This window comes from Vulpes vulpes, chromosome 14 (genome assembly GCF_048418805.1).
Source record: "Vulpes vulpes isolate BD-2025 chromosome 14, VulVul3, whole genome shotgun sequence".
Classification (NCBI taxonomy): Eukaryota; Metazoa; Chordata; class Mammalia; order Carnivora; family Canidae; genus Vulpes; species Vulpes vulpes.
The window spans coordinates 18,101,509-18,115,688 of record NC_132793.1 but is presented as its reverse complement, the minus strand read 5'-3'; the positions used below and the strand labels follow the sequence as shown (position 1 = coordinate 18,115,688).

The 14,180-nt window shown below is 38.9% G+C and overlaps 1 protein-coding gene across 11 annotated transcripts in view; it reads right to left on the bottom strand.

Annotated features, from left to right (window-relative positions):
• Positions 1–14,180, bottom strand: part of CHD6 (chromodomain helicase DNA binding protein 6) — a 202,143-nt gene that overhangs the window by 169,259 nt on the left and 18,704 nt on the right. For 2 of the 11 annotated variants that reach the window (XM_072735834.1, XM_072735840.1), the window contains exon 1: positions 6,278–6,471. The exons of 6 other annotated variants lie outside the window; for them this stretch is intronic. The gene's annotated coding sequence lies outside the window, so the exon portion shown is untranslated. Of the gene's footprint in view, positions 1–467; positions 635–6,277; positions 6,472–14,180 lie in introns of those variants that run through there. 3 more of the 11 variants (XM_072735844.1, XM_072735841.1, XM_072735837.1) reach the window with 2 other exon arrangements.

Below are 14,180 nucleotides of genomic sequence, written 5' to 3'. Positions count from 1 at the left end.
TACAGAAGACAACAGAAGTAAGAAGAATTTCAAATACAGTGTGAGCCAAAATAAAGGAGAAAGCAATTACAAGGGCAAGTCTAGACAAAGTAACTCCTATGGATGCTATAAAAGGAACAAGATATACAAATGTGAAATTCTAAAGTAACTGAAAAAAATAAATTTAGGTTCCTATCCTAGTTCTATAACAGGTCCTGAATATTATATATACACAAATGTTGCAACTTCTCTCCCCCAAAACTCACCCCTAATGTAACAGCAGTATCAACAACATTTAATGTCCACCTCGGTCTCTTAACTGTTCTGCACTAATGTCCAGCAGTTGATCAAAAATTACAAGATACACAAAAAGCAAGGAGGGAAGGAAGGAGGAGACAAAGCAATCAAGAGAACCAGAGATGACCCAAATGCTGTAACTAAGGGAATTTAAAATAACAATGATTAATAAGTTAAAGAAAAAGTTATACAGGAGCGTCTGGGTGGCTCAGTCAGTTGGGCATCTGCCTTCAGCTCAGGTCATGATCCTGGGGTTCTGGGATCGAGCCCCGCGTTGGGCTCCCTGGTCAATGGAGAGTCTGCTGCTCCCTCTCTCTCTGCTGTTCCCTCTGCTTATACTTGTTCTAGTGCTCTCTCTCTGTCAAAGAAAAAAATAAAATCTTTTAAAAGAAAAGAATTTAGTAGATAATATGAACAATAAATTTGAGTAGAAAGCTTGTGTACAGAACAGTCAAAAAGAAATGCTATTTTTGTTATTAGAGATGAAAAATTCCTTTGTTCAGCTTACCCTAACAACATAATCAAGGAAGGAATCAATGAACTCAGAAATAAATCACTAGAAATCACCCAAACTGAAATACAGAAAAAAAGAAGTGTACAGAAGGCATGTGCACAACAGAAAGAACACTGAAGAGCTTTGAGGTATGATCAAATGATATCACATACATGTAACTGAAGTCCCAGAAAAGGGAGGAAAAGAATAAGGCAGAAATGCCATTTGAAGAAAAAATGGCTAAGAACTTTCCAAAATTAATGTCATCAAACCACTGATCTAAGCAGCTTAGAGAACCCTACTAAACAAACATAAACAACTAAGTAAATATAACAAAAAACACACAGCAAGATGCTTTATAGTTAAACTGCTAAAAGTCAAAGTGAAAATCTTAAATACAGCCAGAAGAAAAAGACATTACCTTCTGAGGAAGAAAATTACATTTTCAGCAGACCACTCATCAGAACGTATACAACCAGAAGATAATGGTGTGAAACCTTTAAACTGTATTTCTAAGTTTATTTATTTATTTATTTTTTTAGTAATCTCTGTATCCAATGTAAGGCTCAAACTCATAACCCCAAGATCAGGAGTCGCAAGCTCTTCTGACTGAGCTAGGCAGATGCCCCTAAAGTGAAATCTTGTAAGTATTAAACAGGGAGAGGCCTTCATCATGATCCAGGATTCTATAGTCAGCAAAAGTATCTTTCAAAAATGAAGGCAAAAAAAAAAAAAAAAAAGGCTTTTCTGACAAACAAAAGCTGAGGTAATCCAATGTCTACACACTTGCCCTATGAGACATGGTGAAGGAAGTTCTTCAAGTAGAAGGCATATGATACCAAGCAAAAATGAGGAAATACAAAACAAAGTTAACAGTTCCAAAAATGATAAAAAAGGGAAGTCAATACAAATGGCCCTTTTCCAGGGACACCTGGGTGGCTCAGTTGGTTGAGCATCTGACTCTTGGTTTTGGCACAGGTCATGATCTCAGGGTCTTGGGATGGAGCCCCACATCAGCTCTGTGCTTGGGAGGGAGTTTGCTTAATATTCTCTCCCTCTCTCTCCACCCTCCCCCACTAAATAAATAAATCTTAAAAAAAAAAATAAAATAAAATAAAAATAATAAAATAAATAAAATAGATATTTTTAAAGCCACTTTTCCATATTTTTAATCATTCTAAAAGATAAATGTCAAAGGAAAAACACGAACAGTGTATTGTGGATTTATAAAATATGTAAAAGTAAAATGTATGACAGTATTACACTGGATGGAAGGAGAAAACTAGAAGTATACTGTGTTGTGAGGATCCTATGCCATAAGTGAAATGTGAATTAGCATTTTATGTGAAGGCAGACCATGATGAATATTGTAAACCCTAAGGTTACCATTAAATTTTTTTAAAGAGGTATAACTAATACACCAATAGTAAAGATAAAATGAAATTTTAAAAACCCTCACTCTGAAAGGAGGAATAAAAATAAGAAAGAGGGAACAGATCAAATGAGACAAATAAAAATCAACTAGCAAGATGACAGATTTAATTCTAAACATATTAATAATGATGTTAAATGTAAATGTTTTAAACGCCCCAATTAAAAGGCACAGATTAACAGAAGACCCAGTTATATGCTTTCCATAAGAAACTCACTTTTTAAAAAGATTTATTTATTTATGAATTTGAAAGAGAGAGAGAGAGAGAGAGAGTTCCGGGAGGGGCAGAATGAGAGAAAGAATCTCAAGAAGACTCTCTACTGAGTGCAGAGGCCACATGGGGCTCAGTCTTACAACCTTGAGATCATGACCTGAGCCAAAATCAAGGGTTGGATGCTTAACCAAATGAGTCACACAGGTACCCCAGAACCCACTTTAAAGACTAGATAGGTTAGGGCAGCCCGGGTGGCTCAGCAGTTTAACGCCGCCTTCAGCCCAGGGCGTGATCCCAGATCTAGTCCCACATCAGGCTCCCTGCATAGCCTGCTTCTCCCTCTGCCTGTGTCTCTGCTTGTGTCTCTGCCTCTCTCTGTGTGTGTCTCTCATTAATAAATAAATAAAATCTTTAAAAAAAAAAAAAAGAAAGACTAGATAGGTTAAAAGTAAAATGATGGAAAAAGACATTCCGTGCAAATATTAATCAAAAGAAAGCCAGAGATACTGCATTAATATCAACGGAGACTTCAGAAGGGATATTAAAAGAGACAAAGAAAGCCATTCACATAATGGTAAAGGGGTTAAATTCATCAAGAAAACATAACAATCCTTAATTTGTATGCCTCTGACAAAAGAACTTCAAAACACATGAAGCAAAAACTGAGAACTCAAAGGAAATATATATAATATATAATTAATAAATATATAACATACAATTATATGTATTATAGTTGGAAAATTAACACCCCTCTTTTAGTAATCCATAAAACGAGTAGACAAAAAAACTTGTAAGCATACAGAAGATACAGATAATGCTATCAACCAACTTGACCTAATTAACGTTTACAGAACACTCCACCCTGTAAGAGCAGAATATACATTCTTTTCAAGGGCACATAGGATATTCACCAATACAGTCTATATTCTTGGCCACAGAACAAATCTCAACAACTTTAAAAGAAGTGAAATTACAGCAAAGTATATTCTCTGACCATAAAGTAATTAAATTTGAAATCATTAACAAGAAGATAACTGGAGAGCCCACAAATATTTGGAAATAAAACACATTTGTAGACCACCCCGGGTCAAAAAGGAACTAACAAGGGAAATTAGAAAATATTTTGAAATGAATTAACATCAAAACATAAGATATGAAAATTCATGGAATGCAGCTGAAGCAGTGCCTAGAGGTACATTTACAGCATTAAAAAAAAATATTATGAAAGAAGAAAAAGCCCCCTGATAAATTAAGCTTCTATTCTAAGAAACAAAAAAGGGAGATCAAAGTAAACCCAAAGCAAGTAAAAGGAAAGAAATAATAGAAAATAAAAATCAATGAAATGGAGAACGAAAAAAAGAAAAAAAACAGGAAAAAGAGAGAAATTAATAAAACCAAAAGCCAGATGTTTTAAATTGATGAACCTCTAACCAGAATAATCAAGAAAAAAGACAAAAGACACAAATTACTAATATCAAGCCTCAAAAAGGAGACATCTCTAGGAAACCTACACACATTAAAAGGATAATAATTTTTGGGATGACTAAGGGCTCAGTTGGTTAAGTGTCTAACTCTTGATTTCAGCTCAGGTCATGATCTCAGGATTGTAAGATCAAGCCCAGTGTCCAGGCTCTGTGCTGGGCATGGAGCCTGCTTCGATTTTCTCTTCTTCCCTCTCTGCTTCTCTCTCTCTCTGGAATAGAATAGAATAGAATAGAATAGAATAGAATAGAATAGAATAGAATAGAATAGAATAGAAAGAAAAGAAAGAAAAGAAAAGAAAAGAGAAAAAAAGAAAAGAGAAAAGAGGAAAGAAAAAAAGAAAACAAAGGATAATAATATTAACTTTATGCGTGTACATTTGCATAACTTAGATGAATCAGGTAAGTACCTCAAAAGACAAAAATTAGCAAAACTCACTTAATAAGAAAAAGAGAACCTAAACAGCCCTTCATCTATTAAAGATGTTGAATTTATAGTTAAAATCTTCCAACAGGGGCACCTAGGTGGCTCAGTCTGTTAAGCATCTGCCTTGGGCTCAGGTCATGATCTCAGACTCTGAGATTGAGCCTTACATTGGGTTCCCTGCTCAAGCGGGGAATCTGCCTTTCCTTCTCCCTCTGTCCCTCCACCCTGCTAGTTCTCTCTCTCTCTCTCTCTCTCTCTGTGTGTGTGTGTGTGTGAAAAATAAAATAAAATCTTAAAACAAAATAAAACCAAAAAAACCTTCCAACAAAGAAAACTCCAGGCCCAGACAACTTCAATGGTGAACTTTATCAAACATTTAAGAAGAAATTATACCAATTTTACATACTCTTCCAGGAAACACATGAGAAGGGAACCCAGGCTATCTCATTTTCCTGACACCAAATTTAGTAATACAAGAAACCACAGGCAAACACAAAGATCAAAATAGACACTAAAATCCTTAACAAAATACTAGAACAAACTGAATACAGCAAATAGATGAGAGAGATAAAACAGCAAGACCAAGTGGGATTTACCCTGGGTATGGCAAAAGAGATTCAACATTCAAAAATCAATTAATGTAATTCACGGTATCAACAGACTAAAGATAAAAACATACAGGATCATCTCAATAGATACACAAAAAGTATCTGACATCCATTTATGATAAAAACTCTCAGCAAACTAGGGAACTTCCTCAAACCCACAAAAGGCATTGATGAAAAACAGTTAATGGTACTGTATAATTTTCCCTAAACTCAGGAACAAAGTAAGGATGTCTAATCTCATCACATCTATTCAACATCATAGCAGTGTCCTAGCCAGTGCAATAAGACAAGAAAAAGAGGATATACAGATTAAACAGAAAGAAATAAAATTGTCTTTATTTGCACTTGACATAACTATCAATGTAAAAAGAATCTCTAAGAAAGCTTCAAGAGCCAGCAAATTCAGAACTTCAAAATAAGTGGACTTATTTGCTTCTCAACTCTGGAAGGGTTTGCATGAGTCAGCTTTTCTTCCAGTAGATGATCTCTTTTCTCACATTTTTCCCTTGTAAAGGATTCATTCTGAGGATTCAGGCTGTAAGGTTGATATCTTAGAACTAAGAAACCAAAAAATGGAATGCAGCCCCAGAAAATTAAAAGCCTTCAAGAGCTAAGTTAAAAGCTTCCCCTCCGGTGAACTGATAAGCCCAGAAACTGACAAGCTTTAACACTTACTAAAATCCCCAGATGACATATAACACTGTGTAAGATTTATCTTATCACTAAGTCTTCTATACATTCACAGCCTCTATTAGTAAGGCAAGTACCAGGCACTCACATATTTCAGACACATTCCTACTCCCAACAAACCCGCAGACACATCTAATTGGTGCAGAGGCAGATCCTTATCCCAAGGGCAGCCAATTCCTAAAGAAACCAACAACTGAGGTCATGACATGTCTGGGGTGGGAGGGAAAACCCTAAAAGGCAAAATTAATTTTCCCTCAAATATAAAATGGAATGTTCTTGAAGAATAAGGTATTAAGCAATTAGAGTAGAAGCTGAGACATCATGAGACTGAGACCCTGGAAGAGCCATAAAGGACCTTGGTCACAGAAAAATTAAGAGAGAACATAAGATACAAGAAAACAGAAACTACACAGTAAAGGAGAATAAGGTAGAATGGAGAAACCAATGGGTGGAAGAGAAGGGTGGGGCAGATTCACCAGGAGTCCTATAAATGGTAAAGTACTAGGAGAGACCATCCAAGAGAAATGGTCACTAAAGGCCTAGGATTGTTCTGAATCCAGCAGGATGTCTACATTAGTCATCTATTGCCAAAATAATGCTGCATAACAACAGACCAAAAATCTTGGTAGCATATAACAATAAGCATTTAACTTTACCTTGGGCATCTGAGCTGGGTTGACTCTGCTTTAAATTACAGGTCTGGGGCAGCCCCGGTGGCGCAGCGGTTTAGCGCCGCCTGCAGCCCAGAGCTTGATCCTGGAGACCCTGGATCGAGTCCCACGTCAGGCTCCCTGCATGGAGCTTGCTTCTCCCTCTGCCTGTGTCTCTGCCTCTCTCTCTCTCTCTGTCTCTATGAATAAATAAATAATATCATAAAATAAAATAAATAAAATAAAATAATAAATAAAATAAAATAAAATAAAATAAAATAAAATAAAATAAAATAAAATAAAATAAAATAAAAAAATTACAGGTCTGTTGGGTGGCCTTGCTCTACTGTCTCACTTTGAGGTCTACGCTGAAGAGGCTACAGCTATTCAGGGTTCTTCTCTTGGTGATGGCAAAGGCATGAGAGGGCAAGCCTATCAACACAAGCATGCTGCAAACCTGTGCTCTCATGTCTACTAATATACCATTGGGTGAAAGCAAGCCATACAGCCAAGACTAAAATCAAGGGATAGGGATATAATTCCATCCATGAAGTTATGGCAAGGGTATAAAAGTAAAAAAGTACTACAGAAGGGTGAATAAGTAGAGCTAATGACTCAATCTACTACACCATTCCACACTTTACTATCTTAATGGCCTACATTCCTGTTCCCTGTGATTAAAAGGACCTTACTAAAACAAAAGGACCAAAAAAATTCTCTAGGAGTACTGACAGGCTACACTGGGAGCTCCCAATCCCCAATGCAATGCAACCTATGGATTCTATCTCTCCTTTAGGAAGTTGGAAAACATCTGTATTGTTTTGTTGAAGTATTTCCAACTAAAAAGGGGTAAAAAAAAAAAAAAAAAAAAGACCTCTTAAGAAAATCAAAACATTTCTAAAAAAAAAAAATGGCAGCAACTGCTCAAGGATTTCCACAGATGGAAGATGCCAATTAAACATATACAACACTCTACCAAGGTACACAGAATTTCAAATTAGTCTGCTATCTGTCCAGTGGTCCCAGATTTTCTATGACCTAAGCTTCTGAGTGCTGTCAGCAACTTTATGGTTAAAAAACACTTTTCTAGGGATCCCTGGGTGGCGCAGCGGTTTGGCGCCTGCCTTTGGCCCAGGGCGCGATCCTGGAGACCCGGGATCGAATCCCACGTCGGGCTCCCGGTGCATGGAGCCTGCTTCTCCCTCTGCCTGTGTCTCTGCCTCTCTTTCTCTCTGTGACTATCATAAATAAGTAAAAATTTAAAAAAATAAATTAATTAAAAAAACACTTTTCTAGAATAGTATTATCAACCCAGTTTGTAAAAAAGAAAAATTTCACAAACCACAAAAAGAAAAAAGAATGGACAGAGTCAAATCTAAGATTAGAGTGGAATGAAATTGTAGAAAAGAGAATGAAAACAAGATACAAAAATCTGGAAAGTTAAAACATTAAACTTGCTAGGAGTATAAGATATATAGTTTACTGGCCTAAAGAAAGTTTTGAGAAAAACAGTCTAGTTTCTTAAAAAAGTAAGTAAAATGCTGGGTACACTCTGGACTATGACCCATTTCAAACAATGAACTTACTCCTTGCTAAGGGATTTAACAATGACTCCATAATATCTGTTAAAAGAACCTCATTCCTCAGTAAACAGCCAAGCAAGTCAAAGACAACACAAATGTCCTATTATTATAAACAGAAATTAGAACCACAATGCACACTACCTTTGACTGTTGTTCAAAGATTTTTAAATGCTTACTTCTGACACAGACTATCCTGGCAACTTGGGATTCATGGTCCACCAGCCCACCACTAAGGGATAGCAAAAAGGCAATGGAACCTCACTGGTACTAACAGGGATGCAAGCATGAAAACACCTGGGGCATGCCATGACTTCCAAGATCTCTGCCTCACATTAGGCTAGGTCTAATAGGAGTGGGTGTGAGCGAACACATCTCATTCAACTCTGCATGAGTTCTCTTAATAGCCTAAAAACTTTGGGACACCTAGGCGGTTCAATGGTTGAGTATCGGCCTTTGGCTCAGGTTGTGATCCCAGGGTCCTAGGATCAAGTCCCATATCAGGCTCCTCATAGGGAGCCTGCCTCTCCCTCTGCTTATGTCTCTGCCTCTCTCTCTCTCATGAATAAATAAATAAAATCTTAAAAAAAAAAAAAAAAACAGCCTAGAAACTTTAAAGATCTAATTCTGGAAAAGGGTCTTAAACAGCAACACTAGGACACAGACCATTATAATCTCCTTATAATAAACACTATTACCTTGAAAATCAAAAACTTTCAGTTACGTACATATAACAAGCCTCATCTGCAAAAAAAAAAAAAAAAAAAGCCTCATCTGCCACCAGAGAATTTCAATGCAGATTAACAACAAAAGCAGTTCTAAGAAGAGTTCTGCCTCCAAACAAACAAATTTAAGGTGTGACTCTCTAAAAGCACTTTTAAGAGGCTTCATTAACAAAACGAAAAATCCCCACCCACCAGCCTCTCAGTGGCCAACACAAGAGAAAATTCAAAATCCTTCTACAGACAACAATTTCCTGTTCCCAAGGAGGAGGAAGAGTGAGGTGATCCGATTTAGAAACAGCTCTTTGGTATTCAAATGTTTTGATAAGGAGAATGTCAAGGCTGTTTAACGCCAGCCCAATCAAAGAAAAGGGCTAGATGGCAGATCAGAGGGATAGGATTTGTTCTGCACAGGGTACATGAACAGGTTATTAAGAGTTATGAAAGTTATAGGGTGCTTGGGTGGTTCAGTGAGTTAAGTGTCTGCCTTTAGCTCAGGTTATGGTCACAGGGTCCTGGATAGACACCCAGGACCAGCTCTGTGCTCCCTCTGCCCCCCCTCCGCCCCCACTCATACTTGTATGCACCTTCTCTCTCAAATAAATATGTAAAATATAAATTAAAAAAGAGTTGTAAAAGTCACAAAACTATCTTCCTTGTGATATCCACCTGGCCTTCACAGTTTATGTTCTTTTCTTTCCAGTCTCCATTTTCACTCTTTATTAATTGATAAAATACCACAGTCTTAATGGTGTTAGACATAGTAACCAAGACTCACGGGTCTGTGTGTGCAGATGAGCCACTATGAACTCAAGAGATGGCCACTGAAGAGCAAGTCTAGCCCTCCCAGGGGTTACACCAGACCCGTCTACAACCTGCTTTTTCTTGGTGCTGTCCTGTGCACCCTCCCCTTATCCTACTTTTCTCAAATGATAACGCTTGCACAGCCCAACAATATTATGGCCAGTTCTGTAACATTGGTATTATGAACTGAATTGTGTAACTCCCTCCACACACCAAATTCATAGGCTGAAGCCCTAACTAACTCCCATTACCTCAGAATGTGACTATATTTGAAGATAGGGCCTTTAAAGAAGTAATTAAGTTATAATGCAGTCCCTGGAGTGGGCTCTAATCCAATATGGCTGGTGTCCTTTTTAAGACAAAATTAGGACACAGCACAGAGAAAAACCCATGTGGGGACATGGTGAGAAGGAGGACTACAAGCCATGGAGGGCCTTCAGAAGAAACCAAACCAAACACCTTAATCTTGGACTGCTAGCCTTAAAAATCATGAGAAAATTAATTTCTGTGAAAGCCACTCAGTCTGCAGGATTTTGTTAGGGTAGCCCCAGCAAACCAATACTACAGGGAACACAAATGGAACACATTTTTCTATAAAACCCCGTGTTTGAGGGAGGAGACATTGCATCTAAATCCACCCTCAGGTAATTTTTTAAAAAAGATTTATCTATTAAAGCAGAGCACTTGAGGGTGAGGAAGAGGAGCAGAGGGAGGGCTTCTTCAAGCAGACTCCCCCTAGAGCACAGAGCACAGAGGCCTCCATCTCCAGCCTCTATCTCTGGCCTTAATCTCAGTGAGAACCCATGAGATCATGACCTGACCCAGAACCAAGGATTGGATGCTTAACCAACTGAACCACCCAGGTGCCCCACCTCAGGGAATTTTTTATGGCTTTGAGACATCTCTAGTCATCTCAATTATTGAAAAAATACCACATTAATAATAAGCATCTTTGTAGTTTCACCTATCCTTTTTTTAAAAAAGATTTTTTTAATTTATTTATTCATGAGAGACACATAAAGAGAGAGAAGCAGAACCTAGGCAGAGGGAGAAGCAGCCTCCATGCAAGGAGCCCAATGCGGGGCTCAATCCTGGATCCCAGATCCTGGGATCACACCCTGAGCCAAAAGCAGATGCTCAACCGCTGAGCCACCCAGGTGTCCCAGTTTCACCTACCCTTATAAAAGTCTTCCTTAACATCAACAGTAAAGCAGTGCCGGAAGTTTCTCCTTAGCTACAGCAATCACCAAATTTCACTTCCATTCCCTGCTTTCTCCATGACAACACAATTACAACCATTCCCTAGAGTGGTCATCTCCCATGGTCCCAGCCTAAGATGGAGGTTATACACCAAAGGTTTCCTAAAAATTTCTTCCCAAAGTGGTATTTTTGGCATTCTTTAACCTCTGGATCAATCTAGAATCAAAGGAATCTGAAGACACCATGCTGCTTCATACCTCCATACCTGTGCTATCACCTTTTGACTGCCTGGAAAACTTCAAGTAATTCTTTATCAGAAGAAATTTCGTCTTCTCTATAAAGTCTTTCAAAAACCATTTTCACCCCCAATAGGTGATCAATTCTTCACTTTCATAATTATGTATGTAAGTGTCCATCCCCTTCACTAGACTGAAAGTCCCTTGGTGGCAAGCACTTACTTTATCTTTGCTCACCAAGCCCTTGCAAAGCACCTGCTATGTAGCACTTGGAAATGTCCACTGAATAAATGAATGCCAGCAATCACATGTGATTACTCCAGGTCTCTTCCTGGCAGGGTGACCAGTAAATAATCAATGGTCCCCGACAAGGTGGGTGAATCTCACAATCATAAGGTTGAGTGAAAGAAGCCAGATACAAAACAGGACATCTTCTATGATTCCACTTAAAGTTGAAGAAGAGGTAAAACTAATCTTTGGCAAAATATATCACAATAATGCTGGGGAGGGATGAAGGGGTGGATATGAGTATTATCAGAAAAGTGACCTGAGAGAAACTTCTGGGGCGCTAGGAATGTTCTCTATCTTGATCTGAATGTTATAATTACACAGGTATATTCACATGTAAAAATCCATCAGGCAGTACATTTGAGATCTGTACACATTACTGAATGCATGTTATACTTCAAACACTCAAATTCTATGTATTGTCCTCATCTACCCTCCACCTCAAAAACTCAGTGCTCACAAGAAACATTTGTGACTGAATAACTAAATACCTTCTGAATAACAACAATTAATCAACAATTTTCACATAAGAGAAGAAAAGTCTTGGGACGCCTGGGTGGTGCAGTCAGTTAAGCATCCCTCTCTGTTTGGGCTCAGGCTGTGATCTCTTGGTCCTGGGATAGAGCCCTGCAGCGTTGGGTTTTGCACTCAGCAAGGAATTGGCTTGAGTTTCTCCCACCCTCTCCCTCTGCCCCTCCCTACCCGTGCACATGAGTGCACAAACGTGCTCTCTCTCTCTCTAAAATAAATAACTCTTTAAAAGAGAAAGAGAAGAAAAAGCTCACCAAGCAATTGCAATCAGTCTTAGTTAGAGGGACGCCTGGGTAGCTTAGCGGTTGAGCATCTGCCTTTAGCTAGGGCCTGATCATGGGGTCCAGGAATTGAGAGCCTGCTTCTCCCTCTGCCTATGTCTCTGCCTCTCTCTGTGTGTCTCTCGTGAATAAATAAATCAAAAATCTTAAAAACAAAACAAAACAAAACAAAACAAAAAAGCCTTGGTTAGAGCTAGGGTATTGGAAACATCATCATCCCTTCATACAAGGACACTTGCTTCTGTCCAAAGTTGCAGCATGCCTGCAGGTGCTACATGGGATAGCATCTTTCCCTCTTTTAAAAGGCCCAAAGCATAATCCCTAGATATACTGACTGCACTACTGCTAACGCCTAGGATCCCAAAGACATTTCAAGACATTAGGGGAAAAAAGGGAATTTTACAAAGTTCTTTCTACTGCATTAAGAATCTAGACACACTGGCAATAATATCAGAGGGGAGCTTCTGTCCATCTCTCCAGCAATTTTCACTTAATTATTCTACAATTGTCTACAAACTCCTCTTTATCCTTCAAAACTCAACTTAGATGTTAACTCCTCTGGGTAGTTCTTCCTAACCTCCTTACCCTCTTCAATGTTCCTTTGTCTGTTCTCCTTAGTTTCACTGCAATTCAAATATTGGTTTGTCTTTCTATGTCTACTATACCATGATCACCCCCAGCACTGACTGCATGGCAGCGCCCTTAAGAAGCATGTAAATGTCTGCTGAACTGACCTGAAATATGACTACCACTGGACAAACCCTAAAATAAGTGGTATTTCCCAGATAAGGCACAGTCTGTACCCAGAGGGAGTGAAAAAACTATAAATATTGTCTAGGACAATGTTATTTTTAGTATTGTGGTCACCAGCCTCTAAGAGTGAACTTCAGGGTGGCAACCTGGAGACAAAATGACTTAAGTAAAGATCATGAGATCCACCAGGTAGGCTATGCTCCTGAAAAGAGGTATGGCACAGCAGTCATGGCCCCAGGAGTGGTGGGTTCACTCACTTCAAGGCAGGGTCTCCAGTGCCCTGCGCATTTCTATTACATGTAAGAACAAGTAACCATGTGACCCTGAACTAGTTTCTTTACCTCCCTGTGCCTCAGTTTCCTCATCGGTAAAATGAGGAAAGTAATAGGTTGGTTACCTATAACTTCACACTGTTTTTAAAAGATTTATTTTTTAAAGATTGTATTTATTTATTCATGAGAGACACAGAGAGAGAGAGACAGAGGCAGAGACATAGGCAGAGGGAGAAGCAGGCTCCCAGCAGGGAGCCCAATGTGGGACTTGATCCCCATCCCAGGATCACACCCTGAGCCAAAGGCAGACAGACGCCCCACCACTGAGCCACAGGTGTCCCTGTTTTAGAGGATTAAATGAGAGAATAAATATAAAATGCTTAGTATCTAGCATATAAGCACTCAATAAGAGTTTGCTCTAATTATTCTGCTCTCTGGGATGTAATGCCTCGACTTTATTTGGTCCCACCATATTCCTGCCTTGCTTGGCACTGGGGCCAAAATTAGACAGGCAAAACCTGCTTTCTTGGCCTTTCTAGCACTTGCTTCCATGTTTGCACAGTTGATACTGTGTATCTATACGCAGGGTTTCCCTCTGACCATAAATACACCCCAACAGAGCAAAGCTACATGTCATTCTTTACACCCTCTCCTCTTCCATTCTAATAAAAACTGATAGCTTCCTATTTCATTTCCTCGGTGCTCTATACTCTTTTAACAGATTAATGACAACAAATTAATCAAATACACAGATCCTTATAGTCACGCTATCAAATATTCTTATGGATAAACCCACTAAATAATGAGGGTTTCAAGAATTTCAGGCTCTACTACCTAATGTTAGATCAACTTTCTCTTCCTCATCCTCTCTCCCTTATTGGGCCTCTCTTCCTTCCTTTAAGGGGGGCAGGGCAGTGCTAGCACCACAAACCAAAGAATAAAGTTGTCCATTTCACCTGCTTAGGAGGCAAGCCATGGTTGCCACCAGAGCATTTTTACCTGTGGGCTTAAAAAACTCACTACAGCCCTCCTCTGCCATATGCTTCCCAGCCTTCATCCAATACCAAGGAGTAAAACTGCCAGTCTGGTCAGTTCAAGGGCATTTACTGAAACAAAGTCCAATGTCTACAGTAAGCACAGTGGTTAGGACTCTGTCTGCCTTTCTTCTCACCTCTCTGGTGGACATATGGTAGTCTCTAGACAAGCTACGCCTTGGCATTGCTCTTCCTGCTGGCTGTCATG